Source organism: Ambystoma mexicanum, chromosome 4q, assembly GCF_040938575.1.
Source record: "Ambystoma mexicanum isolate Mex_15411 chromosome 4q, UKY_AmexF1_1, whole genome shotgun sequence".
NCBI lineage: Eukaryota > Metazoa > Chordata > Amphibia > Caudata > Ambystomatidae > Ambystoma > Ambystoma mexicanum.
In genome coordinates, this window is record NC_090928.1 from 46,752,759 (window position 1) to 46,772,378 (window position 19,620).

Here is a 19,620-nt window from a genome sequence, read left to right on the forward strand (position 1 = left end):
TGTCGAATAATGTGCCGGGTGCCATGCACCCGCGCCAGCAGGTTCCGGGAATATTCGTATTGGCCCTGTTGATTTGAGCCGGAGTTGCATAGTACCTGTAGCAGAGTTTATAGCCCCCTTCCCTGTTTGTGATGCATTGTGAGCTTTTATGCAGCCTGGCCCAAATTTCCCCCCAGTCTTGGCCTTCAATTTCCTTTCCCAAGTCCTTTTCCCATTCGAGCATGCATCTTTCCTTTTTAGATGGGTCTGCCCTATCTAGGAGTCGGTAAAGGGCCGAAGTTCTGCCTTTGCTGGTTGGGTTCGTTAGAGATAGTTCCAACGCCGTTAATTCTCTGGAGCATTTCTCTCTGGTTACCCTGTGGGACAGCCAATGTCGGATTTGGGCATATTGGAATCTTTCTCGTTCATCAACCCCGAATTTTGCTTTGCACCTCTCAAATGAAACGGGTGCTCCTGCTTCTAGGAAATCGCTGGTCTTTTGTAAGCCTCCCTCTATCCAGGGTTGGAAGCTGTGCGGAGACATGCCTGGAGAAAATTCAGGGTTGTTCCAGATGGGAGTTAGGGGGCGCAGAGATCCGCGGATGTCACATTTCCGGGCTGCTGCCTTCCAGCAGCGGACTGTTATCGTTGCCAGTAGGGGGCTGTTGTTTGCTTGTGGTTTTATGGTTGGTAGGTGTAGGTGTGGGAGTGCAGAGGGCGCTACCGGACACCAAGCTTCTTCGAGATATGTCCATTTCGGTGTATCTGTCTCTTGAACCCATGAGAATGCGTGGGACAGTTGCGCTGCTAAGGTGTATCTGGCCAGATCGGGAACTCCCAAACCTCCCTGTGCTATCACCCTCATTATTCGTTTGCAGGTGCAAGGTTTTTCCCCCCCATACGAATTCTTGAATTTTCTTTTGTAGGGCTGTCCGGGCCAGACCGGGGATATGAATTGGTAATGCTGTGCATTGGTACAGCCATCTGGGGATTAGATTCATCTTGATGGCGGTAATCCGACCAAACCAGGATATTTCCTGGGGCTTCCACCTTTTAAGATAATTTTGGAGCTCTCTAATCAATTGTGGGAAGTTGCTTGAATGCAAGCGTAATGGGTCGTTGGGGATATGTACCCCGAGATAGTTAATTGCACCTGTTGACCATGGGATCGGCATTAGGGGGCTGAGGGAGTATTTTTCTTGTTTAGAGAGATTAACTGCTAAGGCAGCAGATTTGGTTGGATTTACCTTGAACCCTGATAGGGCCCCGAATTCTGCGATCTCCCCCCACAGGGCACCCAAGGACATTGCCAGGTTTGATGCTGTTATTAGGACATCGTCCGCATATAGCGCTATTTTATATTCATAGCCTCCCACGGATAGTGTTTTGCCTGATTTTTGCTGCAAAAGGCTCCATGGATAGAGCAAAGATTAGGGGTGAGAGTGGACATCCCTCTCTAGTGCCCCTGGATATGTGGATTGTCCCGGATCTGGTGCCATTGACCCGCAGCTGTGTGGTCGGAGATTGATAGTTAGCCATTACCCATGTGATAAAATTTGGGCCGAAGCCAAAGTGCTTGAGGACTGCCCAGATATACCCCCAGTCGACCAGATCAAAGGCTTTGTGTGCGTCTAGAGATATAACAGCCATTCCTACCTTCATTTTGTGAGCGCTTTCGATAATGTTTATCGTCGTCCTGATATTATCGTGGGTCCCTCTCCCTGGGATGAATCCCGTCTGATCTTGGTCAATCAGGGTTGATAGGATCGGACCCAGCCTTCTGGCCAATACTTTGGCAAAAATCTTACCATCATTGTTCAGGAGTGAGATTGGGCGGTATGAGGCGGCTATTTTGGGGTCTTTCCCGGGTTTATGCAGCAGTACTGTGAGCGATTCTGCCATTGATCCGGTGACTGACCTCGAAGATGGGAAGGAGTTAAACAGGGCTGCCATTTGGGGAGCTAGGATTCTGGCATATTTTTTATAAAAGTTTGCGGATAGACCGTCAGGGCCCGGGGCGGCAGGTTTGAGAGTTTTTATAGCTTCCATGATTTCTTCGATAGAGATGGGAGATTCTAGGGCTTCCAGCTGGGATGTGCCATGGGGGGTATGGTGCGCAGATAGTCTGGCAGATTGTCTAGTGCAGTGGGTTTTCCGGACATTATAGATTTATGGCGTTTCATCAGTTCTTCGATTTTCTCTGCCTCAGAGTAGTGCAATTTTCCATCTTCCCCCCCTTAGTTTGAGAAAATTATTTCGGGCGCAGATTTTTTTCAGTTTTTGCGCTAGAACTTTGTTTGCCTTATTCCCTTTACTGTAATAGAACTGCCTTGTGAACGCTAAGGATTTGGCCGTGCGATCGGCACAATGCATTTCGAGCGCTGTATTAGCTTCGTAACATGCCTTTTTACTCATTAAAATCTTGTAAATACACCTTTTATCTTTCTATGCGTACCGTTTATGCACACGTTGAGAGCAGAGGGCAGTGCAAAGGGAAAGTGACTTTACAGAAACCAGAACACATCTTTTAATTCTTATCTGCCAGGAGGAAACTGATATTTTCTTTTCTTCTCTAAGCTGTGTGCACAGAGGAAAAAGTCAGTAACAGCACACAGTGAGATGAGAAATGGTTACTTTCTATTCAACGTCTGCTGTCATTTGGGTCTGTATATGCTAATGAGCTTTACGCATGCATTATTTTCCTAGCATTTTAGGATTTTACCAGCAATAAGATGTCAAACTTAGTTACAATTGGGAAGCATCATTTAAACAAATAAATGTGTTTTCAGTGAATGCAAGCTTTCATTGCACAAAAGTAATTTTCAGAGTTCCTGCGTTGTGTGCATTTATCATAGAGCTGCATCTGTGTGGTTTGTTAATACAAAACAAGGTGCAGGAGAACTTTTTCCACAAATGTAATAATGTGCTTGAAGTGAGACAGCTTTGCTACACAACTGTTTTGGTTAGGTCTTATATTTCTCCAGCATGGGGTCTGGCATGGATTCACATGCTCATGAATATTCCCCGTCGTCAGGCTGGGAATCCTCGGTAAAGAAAAAACCAGTATCAGTTTCGTTTCTGATCTGTCTTTCGTAGTAATAACCAATCACTGGTCTCTGCGTCATACTGACCACAGCCAATGACTGCCCTCTACCTAAGCACCGCCTCTGGCAGCCATCTTCAGATTTTTACCGCACGTTCATGTGTTGGGATCCTCGTGCTATTGCTCTCGAGCGTTAGTGCTATTTTTTCACGCTTTTTCACAAAAACTTCGATTCTTTCGGTCAAAAGAGCCTCAAGCTCCACCGATCCTACATCCGATCAACGGGGACCCGTGTCGGATTCATCTGTGCCCCTCAAGGGTGAAGATTTCGTCGAGCTACACTTCGGAGGACTCCAGAAGCTTCTCAGGCCCGGTCTCGGAGATGGCCCAGGAGAAGGGAAGCTCGACGCCCGGAAAGCTGTTCAGGGCCTGCCCTGGATGCCAGCTGCAGAACGTCTTCAAGGAGGACGAACACTCTTTCTGCCTTTACTGCCTTCATGAGGACAAGACGCACGTGGAGAAGGACTGTGCGTTTTGCGGCAACATGTCGGAACGGACCATGAAGGACCGCCATCAACGTCTCGCCAACTGGCTGGAGGGTAAGAGCCCGTCTGGCGAGAAGAAGAAATCCGAGCGGTCTTCTAAGACCTTTGAGGGCGCCCCGGCGACGGGGGCCCAACATAAGGCCAAGCACCGCGAGTCCGCTGGCACCGGGAGCGCCGAACGGTCGGGCTCTACGGGCGCCAGGCAGGGCGCACCCTCCCCGGCACCATCAACCACGAGCCAACGCTCTGGGTCGGGTAAGAGGAAGGCCGAGCACCCGGCGAAGCTCCTGGAGAGGCCCCGGTCGAGCTCTAAGGCAGAGGAGGAGCGTGGCAGTGCCCCCTCCCTCAAGGATAAGGCGGTGAGCGCACCTAAGGTGGTGAAGGCCTTGATCCATTCGACCAAGCCCTCTATCGAAACGGTCGCGGCGGCCCTGGCCCAGCCTGTGGAGGCTGCACCAGTGGTGGCGGCCTCGGGGCCCAGAATCTCCCTGCCTCCTCGGAGGGAGTCTTCTTTTGTGCCCATCGATAGGACCCCCGTGAAACCCTCCGTGGGGAAGAAGGGGGGGCAGGGCGTCGTCGTAGATTCGGCCTCAACCTCAGAAGAGGAGCTGATCGAGGTCTTAAGCCACGGCCTAGGCGTGGAACAAGACCAGCCCGTCGGAATGGGCCCCGACGCAGGTGACGACGACGACATCGTCGAGGATACCGACGGGGCCCCTGCTCGCCCGTCGGATTCCCCTCTGCCAGCGCCGCAAGACAACTCAGCGGCCATTTTGTTGGCTATACAGTCCTTATGCTCCGAGATAAGGACGAGACTACCGTTACCGACGGAGGAACCTCTCCCGTCGGGGGATCCAGAACCGGGACCTTCTGGTGTTCCCCCTACCAAGAAAAGAAGGATCCATCCACCACCTCCTTTTCAACCGTCGCGCCCCGTCCAGCCCTCCTCCCCGTCCACCCGAGGGGATGATACGGGGACTGACACGGCAGCGACGGGTACGGACAACGAGGCATACGACGAGGATTTTCCGTCGTCGCCTCCCACCAGGGCTTCTCCGCCCGACGAGATTGGATCTTTCCACTCAATGATCGCCAGGGCATCCGAGCTTTTCCAACTCTGCCCTGAGGAGAAGAAAAAGGAAGGCTTCCTTTACCAACGGCGCGAGGCCAAGAGGAAGACGGTCCTCGCAGTGCCTCTGTTGGACGACATTTGGGATGAGGGCCTTTCCCTCCTCAAGAACCCTTCCACTTCGCCAGCGAAAAGAGACCGGTACGAGAAAAAGTACCGGGTCCCGGACTCGGCCCCCCTATGCCTCCGGGCGCAGCCTACCCTGGACTCCGTCGTCTCCGCGGCAGCCAGGAAGAAAGCGGGGGGGGGTGCGGCCTCCACGTCGACTTCCCCGCCGGACGGCGAGGGAAAGAAATTGGATGCCATGGGACGTAGAGTCATCTCGTCGGCGGCGACGACGATTAAAGCGGCCAACGCCTTGGCTATCGTGGCCCGCTACGACAGGGAACTCTGGTACAAGATAGCTCCCCTGCTGGATTTTCTGCCGGACGACAAGAGGGCGGAGGCCCTTGAGATCCTGCAGGAAGGTGAGGTGGCCTCGGACCACGCCATCACCGTGGCGACGGACATCGCCGACACTGGGTTCCGCCAGCTGGGCAACGGCGTTTGCCTTCGACGTCGTGGATGGCTCAAGGCTACGGACTTTCGGCAGGACGTCCAGACCAGGGTCCTGGACATGCCCTTCGACGGGAACAACCTGTTTGGGAAGACAGTGGACGATTCCCTTCAGGCCATCAAGGCGGATACTGAGACGGCCCGGGCCCTTGGAGTACTGCAGCAACGGCGGACGCCCTTTCGGAGCGGCGGAGGCAAGGGCGCCTCCAAAGGTTCCGGCGGCGGTTTCGCTTCCTACCGTCAAGCGGCCCGCTCGTCGTCGCAAGAGGCCTACAGAGGACGAGGCAAGTCTGGCGGACCCCGCCGTCGTCGCCAAGGAGGTCAAGGCGGCAAGGCCGCGTCCAAGCAGGATTGAACCGGCCGTGGGGTCGGGCCCCCACCGAAGCACCCCGGTGGGAGGCCGGCTGGCGGGCTTCGTCAGCGTGTGGGAGTCCATCTCCACCGACCGTTGGGTGCTGGACGCCCTGGCCCGGGGCCACGCGCTCGAATTTCAAAAAAGGTGCCCGCGCGTCCCCCCCGTGGCCAGGAAAGAACTTCACGTCCCTCAACTTCTCCGGGAGGTAAAGGCGATGCTCAGAAAGGGCGCCATCGAACTCGTCCCAAAGAGGCTTCGGGGCTCCGGAGTCTACTCGCGATACTTCCTCGTGAAGAAGAAGACGGGAGGATGGCGCCCCATCCTGGACCTGCGACGCCTGAACAAGTTCATCAAGGCGCAGAAGTTCCGGATGGTCACCCTCCAGCACGTCCTGGGTCAGCTGGAGGAAGGAGACTTTCTATCGTCTTTGGATTTGGAGGATGCCTACTTCCACATTCCCATCCTAAAGGGGCACCGAAAATTCCTCAGATTCGTGGTCCAAGGGCGTCATTACCAGTTCAAAGCCCTTCCCTTCGGACTACGGTCGGCACCCAGGGTTTTCACCAAGTGCCTCGCACCGGTGGCGGCGCAGCTGCGCCGCGAGGGGATTCACGTCTACCCCTACCTGGACGACTGGCTCATCCGCGCCAAGACGAGGGAGCTCGCCGTGGTCCACACGGCAAGGACCGTCCAACTCCTCACGGACCTGGGATTCTCCGTGAACTACGCCAAATCCCACCTGGTGCCCGCGCAAGTCGCACTGTTTCTGGGAGCGAGGCTCGACACAGTGTCCCTTCTGGCCTCCCCGTCGGAGGAGAGGACCAGGACCATCTTGGGCAAGGTGCAACGGATGTTGGTGGCCGACGCGGCCAAGGTGAGGTCCATCAAGTCCCTCCTCGGGATGATGTCTTCCTGCATCTACCTCATTCCCATGTGCAGGCTCCGGATGCGCCCGTTGCAAGAATTCCTGGATGCGCGCTGGATCCAGACGACGGGCAGCTTCGAGGAAAGGATCAAGCTCGACGAGAGTTTCCGACGAGCGATACGGTGGTGGGGCACCCGCGCGCATCTGACGGCGGGCATGGACTTCCAGACCCCAGCCCACCAGGTGACTGTGACCACGGATGCCTCCCTAGAAGGGTGGGGAGCGCACACCGAAAATCTGCACGCAAGGGGACTCTGGCTCCCGACGGAGAAGTCCCTGCATATCAACGTCCTGGAGCTCCGTGCAGTGTTTTGGGCCCTCAGGTCCTTCCTTCCGTCCCTCAAGGGCAAGGTGGTGAGGATCTTCACCGACAACACCACCACCATGTTTTACATCAGGAAACAGGGCGGAACCAGGTCCCCAGCGCTGTCCAAGGAGGCGCAGGACCTGTGGCATTGGGCCGTCGCCCAAGGGATTCTTCTGGTGCCGTTTCATCTGGCAGGGATAAAAAACACCATCGCCGACTCACTCAGCAGGGAGCTGCGCTCGTGCCACGAGTGGGAACTACGGCAGGATCTGGTGGATCGCCTCTTCCGACGGTGGGGCACACCCCAGATCGACCTGTTCGCGACGGCGACGAACACCAAGTGCCGGAGGTTCGCCAGCAGGTTTCCCCAGACGAGGAGCATGGGCGATGCTTTCTCGTTCCCCTGGGAGGGCCTGTTCCTCTACGCGTTCCCTCCCTTGCCTCTGCTAATCCGGCTCGTCAACCAGCTCAAGAGGTCACGGTGCAGGATGATCCTCGTCGCACCTGCGTGGCCGAGGCAGATATGGTTCCCGGACCTTCTGGACTTGTCGGCGTCCCTGCCAATCAAGCTGCCGGCGGACGCGGATCTACTCTCCAGGGAAGGAGGCGCCATCCTCCACCACGACCCGAAGTCGCTGAACTTGCAGGCCTGGCTCCTGCAGCGCTAGAGTTTGGAGGATACGACATACCGGCCGATTGCAGAGAGGTTCTTGCAAAGGCCAGGGCGTCCTCGACTCTTAAATGCTACGGACACAAATGGAAGAGGTTCTCTGTCTGGTGCCACGCACAGAAGATTAACCCTCTACGGATTACGGCTCCCCAAGTACTGCCGTACCTGCTGACGCTGGCCAAAGCTGGTCTGGCACACGCGTCCATCAAGATTCATCTTGCTGCGATCTCCCGATACACCAGAACCACGGGCCGGACGTCCTTGTGGTCTCATCGTCTGGTGAAAGAGTTCATGAAGGGACTGTTCAGATCGTTCCCGCCGGTGAAGGCTCCGGCCCCGGCGTGGGAGCTCAACGTGGTGCTGACCAAGCTCATGGGACCTCCGTTCGAGCCTCTGCACTCGGCCCCGTTGAAGTTTCTATCGTGGAAAACAGCTTTTCTCGTGGCCATCACCTCCGCACGACGAGTGGGAGAGATCCAGGCCCTTTCCTGCAAGGCCCCGTACTTGACTTTCCACGACACGAGGGTAGTGCTCAGGACGCACCCCTCCTTCATGCCCAAGGTACCGTCGGACTTTCATCTCTACGAACCCTTGGTGTTACCTGTGTTCTTCCCGTCGCCTTCGTCGCCGGCTGAGAGGACTTTGCACTCGCTGGATGTAGCTAGAGCGCTGAAGTTCTACGTGGACCGCACGAAAGGTTTTCGGAAGACGTCACAACTCTTTGTGAACTTTGGACCTGTCAATCAGGGGAAGGCTCTCTCGAAGGCTTCCATCTCCAGATGGCTCTCCGGCTGTATCATGTACTGTCACCGGTTGGCAAACCGACCGCTGCCTGGCCGTCCGAGAGCCCATTCCACCAGAGCGATCGCAGCTACCACGGCGTTCCTATCTGGTGTGCCCCTGCTGGACATATGCAGGGCTGCTACGTGGAGGTCGACGCACACCTTCACGAAATTCTACTGCGTCGACCGGGATTCCAGGGAGGAGTCCAGGGTCGGCCAAGCAGTGCTGCGCAACCTGTTCGCCTGAGGTGAGCCTGGTGAGGAGGTAAGATGCTTAATGTTGAGTTGATGTGATGCTTAATGTTGAGCCTTTGCCACCTCCCGTGGTTGTGCATGTGTGTACTGCTATGTATTCTTTATTCATGAGCATGTGAATCCATGCCAGACCCCATGCTGGAGAAGGAACAAGTTACTTACCTGTAACTGTTGTTCTCCAGCATGGGTCTGGCATGGATTCACATGCGAACCCTCCCGCCTACCCCTCTGCGGCTCTTCACTTGGTCATACTGCCACTTCACGTGCTTCCAAATCTGAAGATGGCTGCCAGAGGCGGTGCTTAGGTAGAGGGCAGTCATTGGCTGTGGTCAGTATGACGCAGAGACCAGTGATTGGTTATTACTACGAAAGACAGATCAGAAACGAAACTGATACTGGTTTTTTCTTTACCGAGGATTCCCAGCCTGACGACGGGGAATATTCATGAGCATGTGAATCCATGCCAGACCCATGCTGGAGAACAACAGTTACAGGTAAGTAACTTGTTCCTTATTTTCAAGGTTAGTCATATTCTGGTTTCCGGTCTCATACTTTTTACACTCTTGCTGACGTACATTTTCTTTACTCTCAATTAAATGTACAGTCTAATTATTAAAACTGTGTAAAATACAACCATTTCAAAACATTATCTGGGCATGGATTAGTGTGCAATGTCTACTATAAATGTCCATTAAATCTTAACTTGGAGTCAATGTGGTAAATGGTCAGCAGCAGCAGAGCCCTCGCTCAAGAGTGTGATATCATTGCACCAACCACACTTTCAAATGTTAAAGACCACACTTAAAACATTCAAAACCTGACTATCCAGCCAGGGAAATCACTTAGAAAACAACAATGAAATGGTTACATTTGCAAATAAAATAAAGCCAGCAAAAGATGTCCCTATGGTGCTAATCCTGATAGGTGTTTAAAATATTTATGTAGCGCCTCGTGGAGGATTTCTCCAACTTCTAAGCATTGTGCTTATTATTAGCTCAGCCAATAGCCAGTTTACTGACCTCTGAAGGATGCAAGGCTAACTCGGACCAGCCAACATTTCACCATGAGATTAGAAATCAATTTTAGCATTGAGCACATGCCTCTCTGCGCCTTTGTATCAAAAAACGGGCATACTATTAAGTAGTACTAGTTCCAGTAAATGAGACCTTTCATTAATCAACAGAAAATTCTGCTATCAACTTCAAAACGGAATACAAGCCATGTCTGCTTAACTGTGCAATTGGCCAGGTTTTTTTGCGTCTTGCACATTAAAATATATACAGAAGAGATTAACCACTCTGCATGTAACCCTGGACCTGCTGTACTTGACCCCCTTCCCCTCCCTCTTCCTGTTCTGTTCTGCACACTTACACGATCTTGAATGTTCTAGGCCTAGCAAGTCCGTCTGTCTAGTCCTCCCTCTGTCTCCCCTCCCTAGCCTGGTTGTGCTTGAAATACTCGGGTGCACTGGATGACCAACCATCAAGCAATCTGAAATGTTCGCCAGACAAGTACTGTTTATTGAGCTCTATGTTCCTTTCCCTCTTCTGCCCCCCCCCCCCACTCTTTCTCCCCTCACCATTTTTCAAGCACTTAACTAGTAAATATGCCTCTGGTCTAGTATGCTAGTTATTGTTGTTGGGTCATTCGGAATCTTCAAGGCCTAAGAATGACAATGGTATTCCCTTGTTCCTTTCCCAACTTGAAGCGCTTTAAAGCACTTCACTTGTGTATAAGCGCTCTACAAATAAACAATTACAATGGACATACATCTGTAGAGGCAAAATGAAAGACAGAACCAGCTGTAGAGTTGCTGGGAAATGGTACACAAAGCTTATGTTGTACTGTTAAATTCCTTCCAATTACTGTTTGCTAAATTCCCACTATGTGATGTTTCTCTGATTCCGGAAGCAGTTAGCCTTCGTATTTGAACTAGTCGCTATTAATGCTATATTATTTCTATCTGTGAGGAGCTTGCACTGCAGAGACAATTAACTGTTCCAGTTCTATATGGGTGGTTTTCCCACTGCTGTTATGGTATTCCTATTCTATGTGAGAGGAGCTTGTACCACGGAGCCCCTGCTGGGCAAGTTCTTTATGATGGGAATTTGTACTAATGAGGCATGTGATGTTCCCATTCTATGCTAGTGTAGCTTGCATTTCTAACTGCCTTAATTTTCCGGTTCAGTGTGGGTGTGCTTGCAGTGCTCCATCCAATGCTGTTCCTTCTCTATATGTGTGGAGCTCCTACTGCTGAGACTGACGACTTATCTGTGGTAATCTTGTTCTATTGAGACCCACAATGTTCCTATTCCATAAAATTCAAGCATGATCTACTATGCCCCATGTCACCTATGTTGCACCTTTTCTATGTGAGAGGAGCTTCTACTGCAGAGTCCCATGCTTTATCCGATTTCTGTTTGGGTATTTAAGGGGTCAGAAATGTGAGAAGGACAACGTTGTGAAGCTTTCTCCACAAATGTCATTTGGTTATAATATAAGGTTGGATGAACACCTCACTATCCCTACTCTGACGAGGATTTCCCTGCCTAAAATAAACTAAAGGAAACACTTCCCTCACACTTAAACATATAACAAATAAACGAGTAAAATGCATGGCAGTTCAAAACAATATGATTGTGTTCACAAAGTAACCAAAGTCTCTCTTCTAAACCTGGGATGAACTCCCCTTCCCCAGGTTTAAAAGTGATTCTGCTTCACAGTTCAAGAAAAGAACACAAGGAAATCCTATTCACAACTAAGTTCCTATATAGTCTGATGTAACTTCAACTTGTCAACAGAAAGTTCCAACACATATGTTTACAAGATTCTCCTCCTTGGAAAAGGTTCTTAGTTCCTCAATAGCAACAATGTTTATATTAGTCAGGATGACTTTAACACTACAGGAAATATAACGTCTCCACAACAGCCTTGCTTGGCTCTTTCCCAGTACTACTAACAACATAAAATGTCTGGTAGGACCACCTTGTTAGTACTTCTCCAATGTTCACCTGGTCTGCTTCTTTGCCAGACCTGCAATCCCCAAAGGTTTGCCATTCGGGTATACTCCCCTGCCCGAGCAGCATTTCACAACAAGTGCTTTTTGTGGTCAATGTCAACTGACTTTCAGCAGATGACCGCTTCAAGATTTTCAACAACTTTTCAGAGAAGATAACTCACTTGGATGCTCTTTAATACTTTTCTGCAAATGATGCTCCTCTCCTTATGGATATCTTTTCCCCACTTCACAAGCAACAAAAGACTGATGGGGATAGGGTCTATTCCTACCCCTCCCTTGCTTTTGAAAATGTGTGTACCAGATGTTGCATATAATATGGGCAACCAGTTCCAGAGTTCATATACCTTGCATTAGCCCCCTTCTGCCTTTTGGAATATTGGCTAGAGTTTGTTTGCCTTACTTTCAATTTCTCTTGGCTTGGGCAATGCTGATAAACTCTTAATAAAGTCGCCCCCACAATTGGTTGGGTTTTCCACAAAATCCCACTTTGAATAGTACAGTCATTTGGTTTTGGTATATTAGGTCTTCGCTGCTTTTCCATTGTTATGTATTCAGAAATCGCTTGGGAACCACTTTCACTCTTAGGCGAGTGCTGCTTCTGCTGTTTTTCCAATTAATCTTTTTATTTGATTTTAACAGTAAACATCTCAGGCACCTCAATTAACATCTTCTGTCATTCGTTTAGAGATGAACATAACATAATCAGGTGGGGATGGGGGGGTACTCTGGGGGAGGGACAATCGGGGGTGCTGTAGTTCTTGGGGGTGTTTTGGGCAGTTGTCTTTCACCATGAGGTCTAACTAGTCAATGTCTGCGGTGGGGCGCTTCTGGGGTTTCGCCTTTCCCTCCGCTTCTCTTGGTTCTGAGTTGGCCTCACTAGGGATGGTGAGTTCGTCGTGGGTTTCGGGGCTGGTTTTGAGTTGCGTTAGTTGTATTTGTCTAGCCTGCAGAGGGTTGGTGGTTTCCTTGCCATTCTAGGGAACTGGTCCGCGTAGTCTAGGAAGGGAGCCCAGGTGTCAAAGAACTTGTTTCCATTTCCCAGGTGGATGGCGGTTATTTTATCCGCGACTGCGATGTCCCAGCATTTGGCCCAACACAGGCTCACTGCAGGGCCCTCTGGATGTTTCCATAGTCTTGCTATGGCTATCTTTGCTACTGTGAGAAGTTGTGTGCATAGGCTTGCCAAGGTGCCAGTCAGCGGAAATTGGCCATCCCCTGTGCTGCCCAGTAGGACAATTCCTGGGTCCCATGGAATCGTCAGGCCTGTGATCTGCTTGATAAGGTCCAGAGTTTCCTTCCAGTATTTTGTGGAACTTGGGCATGTCCAGAGCAAGTGATACAGCGTGCCTGTGTCTGCGCATCCTCTCCAACATTGCGGTGAGATCGCTGGGTTGCTCTTGTTCAGGGTCTCTGGGGTTAGGTACCATCTGTAGCAGGTTTTGATCGACCCTTCCTTGTTGGTGACGCATTTCGAGCTCTTCTGTGTTCTGGTCCAGATGTGCCCCCATTCTTCCATTTCAATTGTTCTGCCGATGTCCCTTTCCCATTTTCCATATAGGCCTCCTTTTGGTTGGGATCTCCTCTGTCCAGTAGTCCGTATAAGGCTGATGTTTTCCCTCTGGGGGGAGGCGCTGTGAGCGTTTGTTCCAGCGCCGTTAGTTCTCTGCAGCCCTGGGATTTCATGGGCTTGTGCGAGAGCCAGCGTCGGATCTGTGCATAGCGGAATCTCTCTGTTTCCGGCACCCCAAATTTCCTCTTGCATTCTTCGAATGTTAGCGGGGATCCCTCCGCGTAGAAGTCTCCCACATGTTTCAGGCCTCCTGTTTTCCAGTGATCAAAATTATTGGGCGTCTTTCCGGGGGGTGAAGTCCAGGTTGTCCCAGATCGGGGATAGGGGGCCTATTGTGCTCCCACTGGTCCATCTCCTGGCTGCCCTCCTCCAACTCTCCACTGTGGTGTTGGTTGCGGTGAGGGGCCCCTCTTTGGGGGGGTCAATGGGTCTGACGATGTGTGAGAGCGCTTCTGGGGAGCCCAGGCACCAGTCCTCCTCTAGTTTCGCCCAGCGAGGACTGTTGGTGGTTAGTGACCAGGTGAATGCCGGGGAGAGTTGGACAGCCAGGCAGTATCTCTCTATTTCTGGGGCTCCCAGGCCTCCTGCTCCCTTGCCCCTCGTCACCACCCTTCTGGATATTCGTGGCTTCTCCCCATCCCAGATGAATTTCATGATGTTTGTTTGAAGCTTCTGTAGGTCTTTCCTGGGGATGGAGATTGGGAGGGCCTGGCAGTGGTCGACCACTCTTGGCACCATATTCATTTTTACTGCTGTTCTTCCCAGCCATGACACCTCTTGCTTTTTCCATCTTATTAGGTCTGACTAGAGCTCCTTGAACAGCGGGGGGGGGGGGAGTTCAGTTTGTGCGCCTCTTCCGTTTTCCGTGGTATCTTTAGCCCCAGGTAGGTGAAGTGCGAGCTGGCCCACTGAATGGGGTGGCTGGCGGCTAATGTTTCTATCATGCCTTCTGGGGTGTTAATCCCCAGGGCTGTGGATTTTTCGGGATTGATGGAGAACCCCGAGGCCGCTCTGAAGCTGGCCAGCTCGTCCCACAGCGCCTCCAGGGATGCCTCAGGCTTGGTCAGGGTTAGCAGGACATCGTCTGCGTACAGAGCTATTTTGTATGCTTCCCCCCTCACCGCTAGTCCACTTATTAAGGGGTTTTGGCGAACTCCACAGGCGAACGGCTCCATAGACCGTGCAAAGATGAGTGGGGATAGTGGGCAACCCTGCCGTGTGCCCATGGTGATATGGATTCTGGGTGATTTGGTGCCGTTTATCCTCAGTGCCGTGGTTGGGTGCTGGAAGTTGTCCAGGGTCCATTTCCGAAACTTTGGGCTGATGCCTAGGTGCTTTAGGGTTTCCTCTATGTATCCCCAGTCCAACATGTCGAATGCTTTATTTGCGTCTAGTGACAGGACTGCCATTTGTTCCCCTGTTCTGCTTACTGATTTGATAAAGTTTAGAGTGTGCCTGGTGTTTTCGAAGGTGCTTCAACCTGGGATGAATCCCGTCTGGTCCGGGTGGATCAGTTCTGGGAGGTATTTTGCCAGTCTGCTTGCCAGAATTTTGAAGAAGATTTTTGCGTCGTCGTTCAATAGTGTGATTGGTCTGTATAAGGAGCAGAGCTCCGGGTTTCTCCCTGGCTTCAATATCAGTACCGTCAGGGACTCCTCCATTGAGGGGGTGATGGAGCCAGAGTCCAGAATGGAGTTATAAAACGAGGCAAGGTGGGGGGGGGGGATCAGAATGTGGGAGAACGTTTTGTAAAATTGGGCGGTTAGACCGTCGGGGCCCGGGGAAGTGTTTTTCAGAGACCGGATTGTGTCTGCTACTTCCTCCGCAGTGATGGTGAGTTCTAAGGTGTTGAGCTGTGGGAGCGAGGGGTCTCGTTGGACTGATCGCAGGTATTGGGCTTGTGCTTCCTTGCTCGTGATCGGCCCGGACATGATCCCCTTGTGGTACTTGATGATTTCCATCTTCTATGCTTCTGTGCAGCAGGGCTTGCCCCCTTGGTCCTGGAGCGTTAGTATCCTGTTCCGCGAATGTAGTTTCTTTAGCTTCTGGACCAGCAGGCGGTTTCCCTTGTTGCTGTTTATATAGTAGTATTGTTTTGTATAGGCTAAGGCTCGGGCCGTCCGGTCTGCCAGGTGCATTTCGAGTTTTACCTTCGCTTTTTTAAGTTCTCTGCCACCCTTCACGGATTGGCGTGCTTTTTATCATGCTTCTGCTTCACCCACTTCTGCTTCCAGCTTGTAGAGTTGGAGTTGGTGCCTCCTCTTGTGTGCTGCTGTGCAGTTGATAGCCACACCTCTGATGACTGGCTTCATTGCATCCCAGACCATGGCTTCCGAGGTGTCTTTTGCTAAGTTCTCTGTGAAATAGTTCGCAAGGGATTCCTGGAGCTCGGTGCTAGATGCTATGGCTGCTAGAATGTAGTCTTGGTGTTTCCAGGCTCTCTGCGGAGGTGCTTGGAGGCCTTCGACTTGTAGGCTGGCTATGACTGGGGCGTGGTCAGATATGAGACTGCAGCTAATTTGAATATCTTCAATGCAGGGGTAGAGTTCGCTTGACATCAGCAGAAGATCAATCCTTGAGTAGCCTCTGTGTACATGCAACTAGAATGTGTAGTCTCGTTCTCCCTGGTGAGCCAGTCTCCAAGTGTCAACAGTGCCTGTGTTCCTTAGAAATTCTGCCATTCCCAGCGCCTGGGAAAAGTCCTTCCTGGAGGGGGTGTCTTGTCCATGTTAGGGTCTGGGGTGAAGTTGAAGTCTCCTCCGATTAGCAGGCGCCCTTCTGTGAAGGAGGTGAGCGTGGGGAGGATGTTGCTGAGAAAGCGATCTTGAGCGGTGCTCGGGGCGTATATCACTGCTATGGTGATCAGGTCTACCACCAGACGCCCTTTGAGCAGCAGGTATCTTCCCGCCGGGTCTCGTTTGACTGAGATTCGTGTTAGTGGTACCGCATGGTCGAGGAAAATAACAACCCCCCCCCTTCTTTTCTGGCCTGACGGGGCAAAGTGTTTCGTAGGGTATTGTTGGAAGTTTACTCTCTTCTCGTCCGATTGCAGGAGATGTTTTTCCTGAAGGCACACAATGTTTGCTTCCAGGTGGGCTAGTCTGTGCTCCACGGATTTCCGTTTTCTGGGCCCCTGCACGTTCCAAATTACCATGGTGAGCTCTTTAGTGGTCTCCATATTCCAGGGTGGTGTTGCTTATGTATTCCTTAGATAGCCTCCGCTGATACTCGTCCCGTAATCCAGCCCCCCCGGTCGATTACTGTGATTCTGTCCCTTATCCCCCCATCTTGCTCCCCCCCCCCAAAACAGTTTGAGTCTTTAACCCTTTAAGTGCCATGGGTATTTCTCCCCAGTGCCAGGGCCTTTTTTTGGTGATTTTGGTATGTGGCCATTCAATGGCTTGTAACTTTTTTGTTACATGAGATATCTCGGCCAAATTTGGCTCCTTTTTTTTCCCACACGTAGGCGGTCGTAACGCCACCCAGGAATCCCAGGTTGCTGTAGGGGGGTGAGAGGAAATAAGGAAAAAGTGTGACAGGGTGGCAGGGACACCTCATGCAGGCCTCCCTGGGCCTCCTACAAACGGCTGCGTGAGGTACACCCCACCTCCATTTGGGGTGGGGGGGGAGAGGGCCACCACAAAAGGTGGGGCAGGACCCCCAATAGATGGGGCAGTAGGGTTTGGGCACCCTGGGGGCAGATTGCCACACTAATGTGGCCATCTGCACCAAGCGAAGTTGGGTAAACAAAAAAAATAATACAAATTCATAGGCTGCTTTTTAGGGGGGCTGAGGGGAACCCTAAATTGGCAGCGAATGATGTACTGCAACGGAGGGTGGCCCTCAGCCCCCTCCACCCCAAATGGAGGGCCCCACCTCATGCAACCCTCCCTGGGGGCCCCCTTCCTGGCGGCAGATGGGGGGGGCCGCACCTCTTGGATCCCTCCCTGGGGTCAGATGCCCCTTTCTAGGATCGCGCGCCCTGCGCCCGATCCGTGACCAGCAATGCCTCATATGTGGTGTCCTTGGAAAGGGGAGAAAGTCCCCTTTCCAGGGACACCACTTTTTGATCAATCCCTGGTGGTCCAGTGGGCCCCAGGGCCCCAAACCCCCTCCCATCTCCCCTCGATTTTTTTTTTGCTTTTATTTATTTTTATTTTCACCCCTGGGGGCAGTGATTATCTTCCCCCAGGGGTCTCTGGCGCTGTGGCCCCATGCCTTGGGGCCACGGGGGGAGGGGGGCCGCTTACCTAGTAAGCAGCCCCCCTCCCTCCCTGCGTCACAAACGGATCTGCGTTGATCCGCTGGCATTGCTGCCCGCGGATCGCGCGCCCTGCGCCCGATCCGCGGGCAGCAATGACTCATATGTGGTGTCCTTGGAAAGGGGAGAAAGTCCCCTTTCCAGGGACACCACTTTTGTTCCATCCCTGGTGGTCCAGTGGGCCCCAGGGCCCCAAACCCCCTCCCACCTCCCTCCATCCCTCGATTTTTTTTATTTTTTTTTAATTTTTATTTCACCCCTGGGGGCAGTGATCATCTGCCCCCAGGGGTCCCTGGCGCTGTGGCCCCATACTTTGGGGCCACGGGGGAAGGGGGCCGCTTACCTAGTAAGCAGCCCCTCCTCCCCCCGCGTCACAAACGGATCTTCATTTGATCCATGATGTTGCTGCCCGCGGATCGAGGCGCCCTGCGCTCGATCCGCGGGCAGCAATGCCACACAATTGGTATCGTTGGAAAGGGGAGAATCTCCCCTTTCCAACGATACCTGCCTCGATCTCCGGCTTGAAATACAGCCGGAGATCGAGGCTGACAAAGAAGGGAACTCACCTTCTTTATCCACTGCAGCAGCCGAAAATGGCTGCTGCGGTGGATTTACTTTGTTTCACGCCGACGTGAAACTGAAGGTAATCCAGCCCCCTGGCAGTGAGGGGGGACCTCTCCCCCACATAGCCCGGGGGTTGGATTACAGTTTTGAGCGATCCCTGCTTTGCAGGGATTGCTCAAAACAAGGTGCCGAAAAGGACGAGCTATCTCGTCCTTGGCACTGCGTGTGCACTGTCAAGGACGAGATACCTCGCCCTTGGCACTTAAAGGGTGAAGGTCAGCCTTCGGCCAACGGAGTGTCCGGCCGGGCCAACACAGCCGACTATCTTGGAGGCAACTGTGCCTCAACTGGTGTTTGGTGACATGGTGGTTTTTCTGACATTCCAGAGCCCCGGTTTGCAGTTTCCAGGGTTGTATGATCTGCACTTTCACAGGGTGTGGTCCTTGTCGTGGTTTTCTGTTCGATGCTCATAACTTGAGTCCATCAGTGGGGGGTGCGCTCAGTTCTAGCCGTTCGGCTTGCTCTTGGGAGGTGGTCCGCGGCGTCTCTCCACTCGGGTCCAGGGGGGGTAAGGATTCCTTGCTCGAGCTGGCCGGGCGGATGTGTCCTTATCGGGGTCGTCATCTTCTGTAGCCGGGTTTAAGAGCATCTCGCCCTCCTGTAGTGTATGGATGAGGCGGGGCTTTCCCTCCCAGGTAAAGGCCAGAGCTGTGTGGAATGCTCAGTGGTAGGTGGTTTTATTTTTTCCTGAGCCATACCGTGATGGGTCGTAGGGCCTTCCTCTTCACGAGTATGATGGTGGCTATGTCCTGGTACAGGGAGATGGAGGCGTCTCTGAAGAGAATGCAAGGTGAATCCCTGGCTTCCTGCATGATTTCCTCCTTCACTTTGTAAAAATGGACTCTGGCAAGGACGTCAGGTGGGGTGGCTGCTTTTGCTCTGGATCTTGTCCGGTGCACTCTGTCCAGTTCCAGTGGGGCCTCATCTGGGAGGGTCAGAATGAAGCGAAACAGATCGTTGACCTAGGGGCCAAGGTCTGCGTCCGGGACTGTCCTAGGAATCCCTCTCAGGCGGATATTGTTCCGACAAGAGCGATTTTCAGCATCTTGTCTCGACTCCATGGCTTCACATCTGGCCTCGAGTACTGTGATTCTATCCGAGCCTTCCCCGGTCTCATGGCCGTGTTCGCAACAAGGTTGCCTTGACCTCTCCGGTTCTTGCCTCCACTTCTCCCATCCGTTTGTCCAAGACTGTGATCTTTTTCATGACCTCTTCTGTGCCCTTCTGATATTATTTTGTGAGGGCCTGCAGCAGGTCTTGTAGATCCGATTTGGTCACTGGTTGTGCCATGGGGCCAGGGTCCGCTTCCACGTGTGAGTTTGCAGCCGTTGTTCAGGTTGGTCTCCGCTTTAAGGCTTGTCTATGCTTGGGGTTGCCAGCAGGGTAGAGATGTCTGTCTGTTTTGTGGCTTTAAGTGCCTTCGACATGTTGGGGGGGAGGGGGCTAGTGTGTGCTCTTGCAGTGCCTCGGAGGAGGGCCTGTTTTCGCTTTTGTGGGTCTTGCCTGATCTCGGTTAGGCTCGGATTGAGGGAGGATTAAGGTCCGGGGTAGCAGAGCTGTCTGGCTGGGGCTTCTAGGATGGCCTGTATGGGTGTGGATTG

The 19,620-nt window shown here is 52.5% G+C and overlaps 1 protein-coding gene across 2 annotated transcripts in view; it reads left to right on the forward strand.

Moving 5' to 3' along the window:
• ABCB10 (ATP binding cassette subfamily B member 10) overlaps positions 1 to 19,620 on the forward strand; it is a 550,176-nt gene that overhangs the window by 503,943 nt on the left and 26,613 nt on the right. The window lies entirely within an intron of this gene.